The 13,829-nt window shown below is 40.2% G+C and overlaps 1 protein-coding gene across 6 annotated transcripts in view; it reads right to left on the reverse strand.

Annotated features, from left to right (window-relative positions):
• Window positions 1-13,829, reverse strand: part of Samd12 (sterile alpha motif domain containing 12) — a 451,523-nt gene that overhangs the window by 208,297 nt on the left and 229,397 nt on the right. The window lies entirely within an intron of this gene.

Genomic DNA, 13,829 nt, shown 5'->3' on the forward strand with positions numbered 1-13,829 from the left:
CCCCCCGCATGGTCTATGCTGACAGAACTGATGCATGGAGAAAATCCACCTATGCAAAAAAGAGCCTGATTTTTATGTAATAGTGATAATCCTCAGCAGATCCACACAATGAGGTAGGTAAAGTAGCGAACCTTCACTTGCATATTTGGGTCACCAGTTGGAGGTTTCCATGGAAACAATGCTCTTCACTGGGTGATGAGTTCTCGGGCTAGTCAGTGGAGCCTTTCATTGAAATCCCAACTACGGAATGAGATGCTCTCACCATGCTCATGGGAACTCCAGCAGAAAATCTGGGTTTTTGTGTATGTGTGAAACACACATTTAAGGTTCAGTTTTAATATGCAGGCATATAGTTGTCTGGCACCATCTGTGGAAAGCTCTATTCACCCCAACATTTGCTGAAGACAAAAGGCCCACAAGAAAAGGGTGAGAGGAGACAAGAAAGGGATGTGATTTCGGAGGGCAGACCAGGAGTCCTAGTACCTATGATGCCACTTGTCTAGGTCTTGGTAACTCAGCACTGTGCCCTTTTAGCTCCATTATTTTTTTTTTGTCCCCAGATATCTTTGTTTTTCTTCTACCTTGATTTCTATGCAATCTCAAAATTATGCCCTACTGTGCATTTACCATGAAATAAGTATGCCTCATTCCCAAGGCTTATTACAAGGGATTGATCCTGTTAAATGTTCACAGCACCATGTACTCTCTTTCCACAGCCTCTGGCTGTCACACCCGCAGGAAGAGACAGAAGTGGCTGCCTATGGTCAGTGAAAAACGTCTGTGAGTGCCACTTTACATAAGCCATGGAAACTGCTGAGAAGTCCACACCCATATCTTGGGTGTGTGTTGTTCTTTTCCTAAACACTACTCTTTCTTAATATCCATGCTTTAACCTACATTAAAATTGTGCCTTAACAAACTGTAACTTTGTTTCTTTATGGAAAAAGAAATGAAATGTTCTATTACTTCAGCAAAGAAACTGCATGAAGTAAATGGGAATTTCTATCCAAGGAACAAGAAAGTCTCTGAATGTAGCCGATGAACGGGTAGCCTGTGAACAGAACCAGGTGAATGGAGAGGAGCAGCTAGGAGAGTCAGTGCTAGTCAGTTCTCATCTTTCCTTCCCTTTAGCCCTTGCTCACAACACCAGTGAAGGTAAGCTACATGCTGCATGTGCTGGCTTAAAACTATACAGCAAGGCTTACTGGGTTATTCTGATCATTTTTGTTTTTTTTTTTTTATTTGCTTGTTTTTGCTTTTGAGACAGGGTATTACCAAGTAGCCTATGCTGGCCTCAAGCTTAGAATATCCTGCCTTACACTCTCAAGTACAGGACATTTTAGTAGGCTATACTGTCTGGCTTTATTCTGTGTTGACTCCAAGTTTACTTTCCTTGAACTTGGTAATCTAGATAATCAAAGGAAAAGTAAAGAAAAGTGCTATGTATGTCATCTCACCAATGGAATGTTTGGCCTACAGACATTTATTAGCCAGAAGAAATTACATGATCCTTCTTACTCAGAAAAGAACCTGCTATACATTGTGACGTGCTATGATTCCTTCCAACATTCTGCCCAGAAGTGAGGTGGCTAGGATAAGTAGAAATATTGGATGGAAATACTGATGACGTGACCCTGGACTGTTGTCTAGGAGTAAACTCTCTTCTCTGTCTCTCTGCCTCTGTCTCTCTGTTTCTATCTCTCTGTCTCTCTGTCTCTCTGTCTCTCTCTCCCTCTCTGTCTCTCTCTCTCTCTGTGTGTGTGTGTGTGTGTGTGTGTGTGTTTGTGTTAACAGTTGTCTATAGCTTCTGTGGCACTTACAACTCAAGGAAAGAGCCTCATACGCCCAGGTTAGGCTTGGCACTATAAGACGAATATAGTCACCATGAAAAAGGAACAAGAGAACAAAAACAGGCTGGAGCCCTTTTATTGCCTTCTTCAGCAAGGTAGAGCAACAACCCTGGAAGATGCTATAGTCTCATTTGTTGCCTTGCATGGCCAAAGAGGCTTTGCAAAGGTAAGTGAAATATAAGGACACCAAGATGAGGAAATAGCATATAACGGCCAGACAGCTCCTCAAATCTCACTACAATTGTATAGAGAACTAAAGAAAGAGATTGTGTAGTAATCAAATAGAAGTCAGAATGAAGTGGCCACAGATTCTAGAGGCCGAGGCATGGCTTCTCTTCAACACATTCCAAAAGTTACTAACATCTCACTTTGAGTCCCCTGACATCCAGTTTGGATTTCACAAATGTAAGATGATAAATATGAATAATTTTAAGCCTCTAAACTTACTACAGCATCAGTTATCCTCAAGAATGGAATCGATATCATAGTAAGAATGCAAATAAACTGGCACAGGCTCAAGCCTGAAACAAACAAAACAAGTAAACAAACAAACAAACAAAACCATGGAGGTGGGGGATTGGAAACAGTCTCTCCCCAGTTGAGGAGATATGGACAGTGGATGAGTTCTGGGAAAAGGAGAGTCAGTTTTCTTTAAGGGTTTGACCATGGCCCCATAGGCAAAACCATGCTCCAGGGGATGACCCCACACCCAATGGTATTTGGGTAACATAAATTTAATTCGGTGGGTTAAAAATGAGAGAGAAAGGACATGAAATTTGATGGGTAAGTAGATGGGGTGGGTCTGTAGAAGCTGGGGGAGGGAGGATATACAAGGACAAAATACATGGATATGAACAAAACACAACGGTATGCAATTCAAAAGGAATGAATGAGATTATTATTTTTAAAGTAACTCAAAGACAGAACACTATATTTTCTTTCCTTTTATAATTTCTATGTGGAGGTCACAATGAAGAGTTGCAAAACAGTAATCCTGTGTCTTGGGTCTGTCTGTGAAGGTGAGACTAGAACTTGGGAGACAAACAAGGGAGTGGAAGTGTCAAAGAGATCAGAGGAATGGCAAACATCACTGCAGCAGTGAGGAGAAGATAAACAAGGGTGGGATGGTCTGAGATTCAGCTGGGACAGGGTTCCGGAGGGCCTGGTAGGCATGGCAAAGACTGGAGATGGACTGTATGCGACGAGCAAACAGTTTTGAGCAGAGGTGACTTAGGCATGATGCCAGGTCTTCACCGGATATTTCTGGTTCTTATGAGAATAGGTTGGAGGCTGGGACATGGAGAACAGTCAAAACAGGAAGTGACAGTGCCCTAGAGCCAGGCGCAAGAGCGTGAGTAGTAACCATCCTGGATCTATTGTTATAGCTTAATAATTCCTAGAAGGAGCATGGAGGAAAGGAGGGCGTCAGTTACCACTCGGGTTTCTAGACATAGCCACAATGGCTGGTGACCCCTTTTATGATCAGGAAACTGAGTCATGGCTGTAGGAAGGGATGTACTGGAGGCAGGAAATCATGGTCTGTTCCTGCTAGTCTATCTCCAGCAAACATCTGGGATCTCCAGAAGTAATGAAGCAGTTAGAACTAAAACGGGGTGATTAAAATATCCTTTCTTCCCCTTGATACTCTCATTCCCTCATTCCTTCAATATTCTCCTTAAGCCCCCAAAGCATTGAGTCGTCAGGTGTAAGGTGAGCTTTGGATGATCACCCTAGGAGATAAATTCAGAAATATGAGCTTATCTCTGTGATTCAACCTCTGTACTGATTATCCAGACCAGGTGCTGCCAATGTTGAAAATATTCACAGGACCCCTTGACTTGGGCCAGGGAATACTCAGTGAAGTTGTCCACACAGCAAAAACTTAGAGGTGGTGTTTTGATAGCAACCTTGAAAAATTTGAGTGTTGGTGCAATTGAAACTTCAGTCTGTCTGCAAAGTCATTATCGGGTGTGGCCATCTACCATGCCAATTCTATAAACAAAGGCATGGTGGTTAACTTCAAAACCCAACTTGATTGGACTATGTGATATACTGATTTTAGTTACTTAGTATTCTGAATGTTTCCAGATGACATTGATAGTTATTTTAAAATTCCATATATGTGTACTGTATTTAAATTACACTTTCCATTCCCTCTAGTACCTTCTGTGTACCACTCATACCTAGCCATTCCCTCTCAAATCCATAACCTTTAAAAAATTATTATTATACTGGACAGTTTTAGCTCCTTTGTCAAATATCAAGTGACCATAGGAGTGGGTTCATTTCTGGGTCTTCAGTTCTATTCCATTGATCTTCCCACCTGTCTCTGTACCAATACCATGCAGCTTTTATCACTATTGTTCTGTAATACAGCTTCAGGCCAGGGATGGTGATTCTCCCGGAAGTTCTTTTATTGTTGAGAATAGTTTTCACTAACCTGGAGGCAGGGTTTTTTGTTATTCCAAATGAATTTGCAAATTGCTCTTTCTAACTCTATGAAGAATTGAGTTGGAATTTTGATGGGGATTGCATTGAGTCAGTAGATTGCTTTCAGCAATATGGCCGTTTTTACTATATTAATCCTGCCAATCCATGAGCATGGGAGATCTTTCCATCTTCTGGGATCTTCTTCGATTTCTTTCTTCAGAGACATTAAGTTCTTTTCATACAGATCTTTTACTTGCTTGGTTAGAATCACACCAAGGTATGTAATATTATTTGTGAAGAAATTTGTGAAGGGTGATGTTTCCCTAATTTCTTTCTCAGTCTGTTTATTCTTTGAGTAGAGGAAGGCTACTGATTTGTTTGAGTTAAGTTTGAAAGGAGCTTGATATGGCCGTCTCCTGAGAGGCCCTGCCAGAGTCTTACAAATACAGAGGTGGATGCTTGCAGCCAAACATTGGACTGAGCCGGGGGTCTCCAATAGAGGAGTTAGAGAAAGGATCGAAGGAGTTGAAGGGGATTGCAGCCCCGCAGGAAGAACAACAATATCAACCAACCAGTCCCCCCAGAGATCTCAGGCACTAAGCCATCAACAAAGGAGTACACATTGCTCCACCTGCATACATTGCAGAGGATGGTCTTGTCATGCAAAAATGGGAGGAGAGGTCCTTGGTCCTATGAAGAACTGATAGATGCCCCAGTGTAGGGGGACTGAGAGTGGGGAGATGGGAGTGGGTCAGTGGGTGGAGGAAGCATAGAAGCAGGGGGAGGGAGGATGGGATAGGGTTTTTGGAGGGGGGGAGAAACTGGGAAAGAGGATAACATTTGAAATGTAAATAAAGAAAATATCCACTAAAAATTATTATTACTAATACATAAGTGTACCTTGTTGAATCTACTTTAGTGTACCCCATGTATGTGTTTTAGGACGGACTACTTGGTAGTCAGGGGCCCTGGGGGAGACTGATTCTTCTTCTCTCTGAAATCACTAATTGCCAGTATCTCTTCATCTAATGGTAGGGTCTTCTGAAATTTCACCAGTTAGAACTGGTGTGTCAACTGGCATCATTTGGGTTTTATTCAAGCAACTGCATTGTTGAGAGTTCAAGATGCATTTGTCTTGTCATACACAGATGAGACAATCTTGTAGCAGATGTTCTGGTCTTTTGCCTCTTACATTCTTTCCACTGCCTCTTCTATGATGTTCCCTGAGCCTTAGGTTATTGAACCCAAAGGAACACCTACTACAGCCAGTTTCCTAACCCAGTATACTTCTTCACTGCATTCTTTACATATCCTTAGGCACACAGAGAAGTATAGCATATCCAAGACATTTCCTTTTGCAGAAGATGGAGACTGTTACAGAAAGTAACAACTGGTCAAAATGCAGATCAACACTGACCAGGAGGTGCCCCCCCCCAGTTCTTACCTCCACAACACAGTCTCTACACAAAGGCTCAGAGGTTGATGCTTCAAGTGAGAGAATAGATAAGGCAGATTGCTTCCTATAATGTATAGCAGCTCTTGCCTCTAGATTCAAATGAGGACATTAGCTTTACTGATTTTAACTTTGGCAATTTCTATAACAGCCTGAACCAATTTATTTTATTTGTCTGTCAACCAGTATACATACACACACACACACACACACACACACACAGAGAGAGAGAGAGAGAGAGAGAGAGAGAGAGAGAGAGAGAGAGAGAGGAATCTGTCTGTCTCCAGTTCTGTTTCTCCAGAGAACTGTAATACTGTATAAATATACCTGTCAGGTTTTCTATGCTGGCACATAATAGTATTTATAAATATGTATTAAATACATATTTTTGCACTGTTTAAGTAATGTTAAGATTGTTTTCTTTACCCACATCCTGAAGACTTCCCATTTCCAGATCTTTAAATTATTGTTTTCTCTGATATAAGGGGCTTGATTGGAAACTGTCAAGTAAAACACACATGAGAAGCTGGCCATCGTAGGAGTGGCACCTGCCTTGGTTGGTGATGAGCATATGAACACATGCTGTCTAAAAGAAGAGGGATAATAGGCCTTCCCACAGTTTGCTGGCAGATTAGGGCATTGTTCTTGTTTTAGACAGACAACCCATTACCAGCTCAGTTGAGCAAGGGGCAATGGATAGAAAGGACAAGCAAAGTAAAGGAAGAAGTATATAATTTTCTCTGGTTGTTATACCAAATTACCATGGCTATGGGCTTAATACAACAGAAATTTACCCTATAGAGATATGGAAACCAGAATCTCAGCAGGAGTTTCACTGGGCAATATCTGATCTTCAATATTTTAGCTCTGCCAGTGTTTCTTTGCTTGTGGCTATATCACCGTAATTTTTGCCATCATTGCCCATATCTAAAACCTTTACTTGCCCTATGATGACATGTGTGGTTAGCAGTAGTACCACCTGCATGGTCTGGGGTAATTGACCCACGTGGAAGTCTTTCCTCATATCTGCAAAAACTTTTGCTTGGGCAATAAGGACAAGTGCCAAGTCTTTGCAGGTCTTCATTCAGTCAACAAAAACTTAAGGGAACTCTAGATCCTTGTGCATGTGGCATGGGATTTCATGTTCACAGAGAGAGGTGAGGCTTAGTGAAAGTGGCTTCAGGCAAAGACTTAGGTCTGGATATGTCTCCAATTTCCATGTCCCATTCGATTCTTAGTATCCTTCCACTTCATCGACAATTATGCCAGATACCATCATGGGTTTTAAAGCTAACAATTCCATGATGTAGGTGAATTTGGAAATGTCAGTGTGGGCTGTAAGTATGGCCCTGGCTTTGTTTCTATAGAGATCTCTCACTGTCACTTTTCCTGTGAGATGCATTGAATTACAGGGTAGCTTTTCTTCTATAAATGATTCCCTAGCTAGTCTCCAACAAATGGTCAGTGTGTATTGAATTAGTTCAAGTTGAGTTAGTTCAAATCCACTCGTAGGAAAGGGTTATGTTATGTTATGTTATGTTATGTTATGTTATGTTATGTTATGTTATGTGCTAACCAGCTGTCCCTGAGTCTAATCTCAGCCCCATTGAGTGTGAACACCAGTGTGGTTATCATATAATCAACGTTCTTTAGCCAAACCAGGTGTTCCATTACTCCAAAATGGGAATATTTAGACCCAAGAAACAAACAGAAAGCAGAAAATAATAAAATAATGGAGTTATGAGCTAAAATATATAGATAGCATTATTGGAGTTTTAGCTTCCTCAGTTTCAAAATGAGAGTGAAAAGCACATTATTTCATAATCTGCAGCAACAGAATGGAATTAGGCATGTGCATATCCTCTGTAACTTGGAACCACTGGCATGATGCAAATCCGGTGTCACAGATGCTTTGCTGGCTGCTCCCTCATCACACTCAAGGGACTGCTTCTTCTCATGTGACTGAGATAACAATAGCAAACATTTGCTATGCGTTAAATACCATCCTAAAAGCTTTACATAGATTATCTCGTTTTTAATGATTCTGTGAAAGCACATGTTTATCTCCGGCTGATTAAGAGCTATGCAACACCTAACAGCTCTATGTCTTATTAATAAGCTGCAGATCTGAGAGGCCATGTTCTCCGCATCCCCTAACTGACTGCTTCTCACATCCTCCCTGTGGTAGATTGAATAAGAATACCACTCCCCTTACCCACAAGGCTCTAGCATTTGAATATGTGGTCCCCAGTTGGTGACACAATTTGGGAAATTTTAAGAGGTGTAGCCTTGCTGGAAGAAATATGGCCATTGGAGGTGGGCTTTGACACCCAAGCACTATTCCCAGTTTGCTCTCTTGGTGTCTTGCTTGGGGTATGAGATGTAGACTCTCAGATGTTTCTCCCTTTATACCTACTTGCTGGCACTCTTCTCTGACATGATGAGGATGTCATCTTTTTTTCCTGTGGAATGGTAAATTCCAAACTCATTCTTCTTCTTAGAAGTTGCTTTGACCATAGTGGTTTGTCACAAAACCAGAAAAGAACCTAATGCATTCACCAAATCTCTTTCTGCTAGTTCTTGCCCAGGGATTAAGGTTGCTGAGTTGGAGGGTCTGTGAATAGTCACCATCACTGGGGGCTTAGAAGAAAGGGGATCATGAACACCCTACCACCATGCAGTAGAGAGTGACCAGTGGGGGATTGTGTAAGCTTTGACAGCTGTTGCTCAACAGATTCATCTATTCATTTATCAAAGACTGCATGCATATCACAGATTGAACTTCTTCCTCTACAAACAACTAGGAACACAGTGTTCCTCTACAAAGAACGAGGTAGAGAGTAAAAAACATAAATTTCACCTGGGTGACAAAGCACTGGTTCTTTGTAATCCCATGTAAGTGGCACCTAATGGTAATGCAGGGGGCTTTGAGCAAAAGAAAGCGATTATTATGTCATTAAGTTGAACAAAAGTGAGAAGGGAAGTCGAGGCACAGGAAATAGGCTCCTAGAGCCAGAAAGGAGCACTGCTGAGAATGTGGGATATGGAAGGAGGAAGTCATACCTCATAGGTAGCTCTTAAGCTCAGTCTTTCTCCCCACTCCTAGTAAAAGAGAATGTAATGGTAGACAAAATGATATTTGTGCAGTCAAGCCCCACTCAAGATTAGCACCTCCTTTGCTTTTGTCTATATGGCCTCCCTATCTTCACTTCAAGACAACTTCTCTTTCATATTTCTCTTTCTCCTTTGGGGAAACTTCTGATGATTAAATAATAGTTCTCCTGTACTATTTTTCAGATCTCAAGAAAAAAGTATGACTTTCTTACTTATTGTGATTCTTTTTTATTTCCCATTTCCTTCATACAACTTGCCATGCGGCAAGCTCTGCGAATATGGGGCTTTGCTGATGTTTTCAGGTCCATAACTGGAGTGTGACTCCATTCCGGCACTAAATAAATGTTTGTTAAATTAATGTTGTTTGGATGTGACCCAGAGAGTGCAAATATAGAAGTTCCTTACTGGAACAGTCCTGGTTGCTAAGAGGAAAGTTCTCTTTCCTTCTTGGATAATCTGCCAAGGTATAATATAATACTAGATTTTCTGTTAGTGGCTGTCTTTGTTGTCATATGCAGAGAATTGGCTAGGGAATTAAGTCAACAGTGAGCAAAGCTGAGAAAGTAGAAGGGAAATATGAGAGGAGAGGAAGCGGGTGGAGGAGGGAGGAAGACAGGGTTATTTGATTTCCTGAATGCAGGCTTGCCTGAGGTCAGACACCCTGAGTTTCTCAGTTACAAAAGTCAATATATGATGAGAGAGGAAGCTGAGCTGGTTTAATGGTGAGTGGCAGATGCTACTTTATGTGTCACTGTCAGCTAACCTGCCAGCTAAGTCACTGATTCTGCCATCCTATCTTAAGGAATGGTGTCTGGTATAGGTGAGTAAAAAAGGTTAGGCTCTGATGTTTTATACAAGTGAGTCACGGGAAAATATTGGCATTTTAATTATTATTCCTTAGAATGTATTTGAAATTCACCTTAACATCGACCATATACTTCTGTCTGCTTTACATGCCCAGAAGGTCCTGTCCTCCCTATCCAATTACTCCAGAGGTTCCAAACCCAAATGCGTTGATTATTAGGATGATGCAATTGTGTGAGGAGAACCGCTTTAACGGACCATTGAAATTAGTTGGGCTGCACAGTTTTATTTGTTTTTTTTTTTCTGAAACATACCATTTTAATTCATTTTTTTTTTTGTCCTGCAAAAGTACAGTTAAAATATGGGTCAACTGGTATCTCTGCTTCTATTTTAAATTTTGAATAACTGAAAATTCACAATTTTTATGAAGTCTACCCATTTAAAATTTACCCATGTTTTCCACACTAGCGGAGCCAAACAAATCATGTATATGGGTCATATTTGGCTCAGAGTTGACACTTTCAATGCCTGACTCTCCTCTTGACATGCCCCTCCTTCTTTTAATGGAAAATAATTCTAGTGACTTTGTCCCTAAGGGACAAAACTAACTGTAGGGATAGGGCGGAGCTTTGGCACTACTGCATCCTATGCAGACAATTTTAAATTAACAGTTCACCATAACCAAGAGTAGTTAAGGACCTATAGGATTTTAAAAATTAATTTAGTCTCTCATATATTATATCTCACCCATAGTTTTCCATCTCTCCCTATGTCCCCCACCTCCTCTACCCCCCCCCATTTCCTCCTGCTCCATTTATTCCTTCTCTGTTTCCTTTAAAAAGAGGTTAGGCCTCCCAGAGATCTCAGTCAGCTTTTGGGTTCCTTGTCGTCCTACAGGCTTGCCTTGTTCAGCCTTAATATGAGAGGAGGTTGCTAATCTTTTTGTAACTAGATATGCTGTGTTTAGTAGGATTTTTCAAAATACCCTAACAATAAACTGCAAATTCATCTTAACCCCACAGCCCAATGTCCCTGATTTCTTTAAGGTGACAGCAAATCCCCCAGCAGAAGCAAGGACTCAAAGGTCAGCCAACCTATTACCTCATTTCCTGGCAAGAAGGCAAGACGAATATGTCTCCTCTCACTTCGAACTGAGAGCATAGCCCACTGCCTAGCCTGGCCCTTCATAGAGTGAGACACAAAATGATTGGCAGCTAATTGCATTCTTCCTTTGGGCTGAGCAAGAGAAGGGTTAATGGAAAATTGCACTGTGGTTACTGTAAGTAATTTGCTGGACTGATGGGAACTGCACATTGATTTTTTTTTTTAACCAGTCTTAGGTGGAAAGCCTGTTTTAGACAGTACAGTTTTCTTTTGGCTGACTATATTCAGGTGCTGCTGATGTTAATAGGAGGGAATTGGAAATATATTAACTCTCATCTAAAATATAAATTCAGAAAGAAACTACTTATGGTACCTTTTAAACTGAGTAAAAACATGGTCTTGTTATTTTTAGCCTCTTGAAAAGTTGAATATTTTTATTTTGCGAATTGCAGACAGTTACCAAATCCTCTCCAAAAATTAATTTTTAAAAATTCCTTAAAATATTATTTTGGGGATTTTGTTTTAGTCTCTGAGAAGACTCAGTAATAACTTCTCTTGGACCTCAGAGCATTTTTCTTTTAAAGCAAGGAAGTCTCATACCAACCTAATGGAGGTTATAGCTGAAGATTCATGGTGCCATAAACAGCCTTCAAGGCCTTTCTGCCGTTGATGTGTAAACCAACCCCTGTGGTACATTTCCTGTTATTTGTCAGCATTCATCTGCATTGTTGTGGGATTCTTTGTTGATGGAGTGTCACTGGGTGAGTGATGTCTTGCACACTTGGCATGTTTTAAAATTAATTACCAAGAAGTGTGTGTGAAGCCTAGTGACAAGCATCCCCTCCTCCTCTATGCTCGACTCACAGTCATGGCTACAATAGACAAACACATAGCTTTTTCTTTTAATGCTGAAAAGATCAGGTACAGAGCATGTTAGGTTCAATACATGAATTATCGTGAAATGTTACCCATGGCCAAAGTCACATTTAAATCCTGGTTGCAAGCTAACTTTGACTTTCTTTTACACTGGAGAGATTTATTTTATCTTATGCTTTATGGTGTGTGTGTGTGTGTGTGTGTGTGTGTGTGTGTGTGTGTGTGTGTGTGCAGATGTACATGCAGGGGTTAATAGAATGTATGCATATGCATGTCAATGTTAGGGAACAGCTTCAGACCTTCCTCAGATGATGTTCACCCCATAGTACAAGGGGAGCTGGGTAAGGAACACCAAAGCTATGGCTGCCATACGCACAGTGGGACTCTGATGGATACCCAGAAACCATTCACAAGAAGTAAGACTAAATATTTTTTTTTAACATGTAAAATTTTGAAAAGACATTATGATACATAGTGCCATTGACCTTTGGTCCTGGGCACTTCTGTGACTTGAAGTGTGGCTGTCTTGTGTATTTTAGGATGCTCCTGGACAAAAATCTCTGGCTTTTCATCCCAGCAACTACATGGTAGCTCACAACCATCTGTAATGAGATCTGATGCCTTCTTCTGGTGTGTCTGAAGACAGTGACAGTGTAGTCATATATATAAAATAAATGAATAAATAAATCTTTAAAAATGTACAAATTGCAGGACAGGGGTCCCAATTTTGTTCAAGTAAAAACTTCCTTATAGTTGATCTTGGACATCTCAATGTGTGTAACAGCGTTCCAGGTAAGATTTATCTTGAAATGCCTTGTGAATGGAAGACTAATGGAAGTTGACTAAAGTTTAATTTTGGCCAGAAGAATGAATTAATTGATTAAATTTCAGCTTTTAGAAGCCAAATCCAAGTTAAACACACACACACACACACACAGACACACACACACACACACACACACACCCTTCACTTTTTTCTAACTTTCTCTTTTAGTTAACTTGCTTTGGGTTCATTTTTATTGTTTATTCATGACCTCCAGCATGAGCTTCTTATGAATTGTAATGTAAACCTTACTCTTGTGTCCTCACAGAGAATGGAGTGTTATTTAGAACAAGGCTCTGAAATTCTTGGAGGTTAGAGGACCTTACACATGACAATTTGTTCCAGAACTCTGACTCCAGTGTAGCTCTGGTACTGCATTGCTTTCTTTTCATTTAACTTTAAATAGTATTTTCATTTTTGTGTCTAATTATGTTTCTTGCTTTGTTTGCAGAGAGCTGATTTTAGAGAGAGGAGCCTGGGCATTAAGCTTGATGCTTGCACAGGCTAGTTCTCTGAACATGAGTAATTTACTAAATGATGCTGAGTCACAATTTCCCCATCTGTAAAATAGGATTGATCTGAATTGCCTTGGGGTTTTGATGTAAAAGTATAATAATGGATTATTATGCTTTATATAATAAAGTATATAAAATACAAATTTATAAATTTAAAAGAACCTAGCATAGTATCTCGCTCAGTATGTTTATTTTAAATTAAACATTCTATAACAGTATGCCTTATACAGGTTTCGTTATTATTTACTGTTTTATCAGAATGGAATTAATTCACATGCCAATAATCTCTTTTCAACCCCGGGTTCTCCATTAAGTAACTCTAGAACTCAGCAGTCGATGGGTATTCATTTAAGTTTTGCTAAGTAAATGAATGGCTCTGTAAGAAAGGGAAAAGAAGAATTGCCCCAAAAAGCAGGCCAAGCAAAGTGAAGGAACTTGTCAAAGATACATGATACAAAATCAAAGACTGGAAAAAGATGGTACTGCTAAGAAGACTATAGCTGCTTAATTAAACGCTCATTTAAAAATGAACTTGTCATATATTAGGCCAGAGGCTGCATACAAACCCAGAATATCGTCTATGCAGTCTATGCCCATATTTCTAGCTTCACAGGGAAAACAATAAAAATAGCACCTAGATAAAGACATCACTCATTTCAAAACAGAAGAGCATACAGTGATTGTCCTAAGAAGAATATAGAAAACCTAATGGGGAATTTGGTCTGGCAAAAGTAAATGTGAAGAAAGCACCTTTTACCTATCTTCTGCAGGCTAAGATAGAATGAGGAGATATTAATGTGATTGTTGCTTGGTAAAGAAAGAAAGGAAGGAAGGAAGGAAGGGAAGGAGGAGAGGGAGGG

The sequence above is a fragment of the Mastomys coucha genome, unplaced genomic scaffold (assembly GCF_008632895.1).
Source record: "Mastomys coucha isolate ucsf_1 unplaced genomic scaffold, UCSF_Mcou_1 pScaffold7, whole genome shotgun sequence".
In the NCBI taxonomy this organism is placed as follows: Eukaryota; Metazoa; Chordata; class Mammalia; order Rodentia; family Muridae; genus Mastomys; species Mastomys coucha.